This window comes from Aquarana catesbeiana, linkage group LG10 (assembly GCF_042186555.1).
Source record: "Aquarana catesbeiana isolate 2022-GZ linkage group LG10, ASM4218655v1, whole genome shotgun sequence".
Taxonomy (NCBI): domain Eukaryota; kingdom Metazoa; phylum Chordata; class Amphibia; order Anura; family Ranidae; genus Aquarana; species Aquarana catesbeiana.
Window position 1 is genome coordinate 210,960,972 of NC_133333.1, and position 4,334 is coordinate 210,965,305.

Consider the following 4,334-nt stretch of genomic DNA (forward strand, 5'->3'; position numbering starts at 1 on the left):
ACTGAAGTATTCCCTCTGGCTACAAGCTTATAGCACCACACCAAGGCAAATGTGTACACACACAAGGTCCAAGGCATCTGCTACTAATTTATAATATACACATTTCAAACCCTCCAACTTTCCACATCTAGTTTGGGAGACTAGATAAGGTGCAATACAGTGGTTTTATCATCAATTATCCACTCCACTAGAACAGCGCCATACCTACATCTGTTTTACATTTATTCCAGTACACTCCACTTAGGTGGAACTGTACCTGTAGAGGCAGCAGTTCTATATCCTGTCTGTACCTATATCCACTGCACGGATTCATTTTTACATACCTTTGCGAAAATGTTACATGTTCCATCCGTTTTTACTACTGACAATGAGAAGTTGGAGGCCTTCACCTCTTGCACTAGACCAGGGTTCTCTAAACTTTCTAGGCAAAGGGCCAGTTTACTGCCCTTCAGGCTTTAGGGGGGCCGAACAGTGGCCAGTGGGAGTAGAAAATGCCCTGGCATCAGTGGCCCATCTTTGGTTTTGATGGAAGACATAGTGCCCCATTGTTGATATCAATGAGAAGAAGAGTGCCTCATTGATGGTGTTAGTAGGTGGAACAGTGCTCCATCATTGGTGACAGTTGGTGACCGAAGGACCAGATAAAGGCAAGCAGAGGGCCACAGTTTGGAGATCACTGCTCTAGACTGACCAGTGTCACTGAACTAAGACCACATAGTATTTTCCATATATGTGTGTATATGTACTGTATATGCATGAGGTGGTATCAAAAAGTTTTGAGACTAGGCTTGTATCATGCCAACAGATGGCAGCACAAAGCTGTATGCACAGTCACAGGGACCACCAACCTTTATAAGTCAGCATGCCAAAAGACTTCGTCCTGTGTACATCGAGAGCTGTGTAACTGGTGCTATTCTGACCACGTCTGCTATTTAATCATGGGCAGCAAGTTAGAACAAAGAGCAAACGTGAAATTCTGCATGAAACTGGGCAAATCTGCCACAGAGATGTTTGACATGATTTGGCAAGTTTACGGCGATGCTGCAATGAGTTGTTCAAAGTGTTTTGAGTGTCACGCACGCTTCAAGAACGGAAGAACATCACTTGAATTGACAAAAGATCAGAAAGACCTTCAACGAACGTAACCCTCTAAAATGTCTAAACTGGCAACTTATGCACGATGATGGTCGGACACTCAAAACACCTTAAACTACTTATTGCTGCATCACTATAAACTTGAGGAATCATGTCAAACATCTCTGTGGCAAATTTGCCCAGTTTCAGGCAGAATTTCACGTTTGCTCTTTGTTCTATCTTGCTGTCCATGATGAAATAGCAGACATGGTAACGCACATGGTCAGAATAGCACCAGTTGCACAGCTCTCAATGTACACAGAACAATGACTTTTGGCATGCTGACTTATGAAGGTTGGTGCTCCCTGTGATTATGCATGCAGCCTTGTGCTGCCATCTGTTGGGCTTGTTACAAAGCTAGTACAAGTGCACTGCCATATTTGGCATGTAACTCAGTGTATTCTTATTACCCTTTCTTGTTGTTTTGTCTAGTTATTAATAGACCTCAGAATACAAAGTTTATATCACTGACTGTGTTCCTTTGAGATCGTATTATTGCTGAGTATTAAGGTGTTGTTGGTGACCTCCTTGTGAAACGCAGTGTCTGTGTATTCAGCTGGGTGTGTCAGAAAGGCTGAGGGGTTTAAGAAGGTTGAGGCCAGCCTTAGAGGACCCATCCAAACTAGCGGCTCCTTCAGGGGTGGGGCTACACTAGGTTTTCAGAGCTGTGACTAATCCCCTGTGACTCTTTGGTCACTGTTTTCATTTGTTTTACAGCTGACCAGTCCAGACAGTTATGATTACTAAATATTCTGGAACATGGGAAGTTTTAAATGTATTTTCTTTAAAGAATTTTGATGTGATGCCACTAAAGATCAGAAAAGGAAAAAGGTGGTTAATTCAGAAACCTGTCATCATTCCCATCTCACTGTAACATGTTTTGGCTTAATCCAAAACTTTTTCCATATTGTGTCGAAGTTGCAATGTTCCCAGGGACTTCAGAGTTTACATACAGTGTATACAGATCAAGGATTATTTGCAAAAAATCAAGAATTGACCATGTAATTGATTATGTGGTGATGCACAATAAAATGTAATTAAAGCGGAGCTCCACTCAAAAGGGAGAAGCTCCGCTTGTTCCCCCCCCCCCCCCCCACTACCACATTTGGCACCTTTCGATCAAAACCAGGTATCCGATTCCACTTGTTTGTAAGATTGCCGCAATCTTGTGTGACGATCTATGCAATGTCTGCCCCCCCCCCGCTGCCTTCTGGGAGACACACAGATCCCAGAAGACAGTGGGGTAATTCAGAAAGCACAGCATGACTCGCACATGCGTAGTAGGAAACAGGCTGTGAAACCACAAGGCTTCACTTCCTGTTTCCCTTAGAATGCCGGTGTTCTGTCAAAACAGCCAACTCGTCAAAATATCCAACCTCGTCACTTCCGGTTCATCTCCAGCACTAAGATTTCGATGAGTTTGCTATTTTGTCACACCGGCAGCGTATACACTATGGTACACAATATAATGAGCAGACATTGTTAGTCCGCCCGCTAGTAACCAACAACATGGCCGCCTCCAAGGCAGCAACAACTTTTTCCTCCTTAAAAAAGCCAACTCATTGTGTACCGTGTGTATATGCTGCCAGTGTTGTGTCAAAACAGCAAACTCATCAAAATCTCCAATTACTGATGCTGGAGAGTAATCGGCAGTGACGTGGTTGGAGATCTTGACGAGTTGGTTGTTTTCACAGAACACCAGTGCCTGCACCCAAACATCGTAGGCTCCCTGGACAGGAGAATGTCCTTATATTAAAAGTTAGCAGCTACAGTATTTTTAGCTGCTGACTTTACATTTTTTTTGTACAGGCTCCACCTCCTCTTCGAGTATGCAAAACAAGAAAAAAATGTATTAATAGATTTCTGTTTGCAAAACTGTTATCTAACAAAGCAGAAGTGGATACTCTGATAGATTGGTACAATATTTACCAGTGGGTGAACTCACCCACTGGTATCAATTTGATGGCGTGGGAGTAACTAATGGCCAAAAGGGTAGCATTACCTGAGCAGGGCTTGCGGCAAGTCTGGGATGAGTTGAGGCAACTAAATGATCAGATCACCTATCTCCCCCTTCAATTTAAATCCTACTTCTGCCTTTAAGTTGGCCTTGGCAGATTTATTAGATGTAAAACATTGGTTCTAACTCTAAAGACAGCAGATTATTTATTTGTAGAGAACCCAGTTACACTAATACTCCATCACCTACCTAAGATCCACAAATCGGGCAACTCCATACAGGGTCGCCCAATTGTTGTGGGCATTGGCTCACTCCTTGATTACTGGGAGGGGGTCGATATTCATCTCCAGCCACTGGTCCTGCAGTTGCCCTTGCACTGGGCTCCCAATTTTCTTTGAGGGACCCTAGATGACTTCTACTCGTTGATCATTCACAGCCTTCAGGCTGTCAAACACCATTTATCCAGGTACATCTCCTAATCCTATCATGTAAAATACAGGTATGTAACATTTTAATTTCCTATAAGGGATGACAAACCTGTTGGATGTACCCTTATTATATGGGTGTGTTGACAAATGTACCTTTTATTATTGTAGAGCTTGACTGTAGTTCTCTTCCAGATGAAGCGGGCATAGACCCGTGAAATGCCTCAAAGGTACAGCAAACAATCCATTGCCCATTGGGGCGGGGATGATGAGTGAAGATATACAATACAAACCTATGTACTTATAATGTTGACATGCAATACTTATGTCTTTTTTATATGTCATATATGTTTTTTAATATTTGTAAAATACAATATTGACTTTTTATGTATACGTGGTACCTTTTAAAGTCCTCTATTTTCTAGCTAGGGTCTTTTTGTATGTAACTTTCTAAGGATGTGGTTCCAGACACTATGGTGTTTGTTACTAAAGCTAGAGAGGGCAAAATTAGTCACAATTCTGCATAGAAACCAATCCGCATCCAGGTTTTATTGCCAAAGCTTAATTGAACAAGCTGAGGTTAGAAGCTGATTGGTTTCTATGCAGAAATGTGACTTATTTTGCCCTCTCTAGCTTTAGTAAATAAACCCCTATGTGTCTAAGATTTAGTTGCTTCCTTAACGGGACTCCTTCCTCCCATCATTTATCTTGATGTAAAAGGAAAATATACAGAGTTTTGATGAAAATGTTTTACTAAGTGAATGATTTTTATGATATAGAAAAGAAGATGGTGTAAGGGATAACACAATTAGACATAC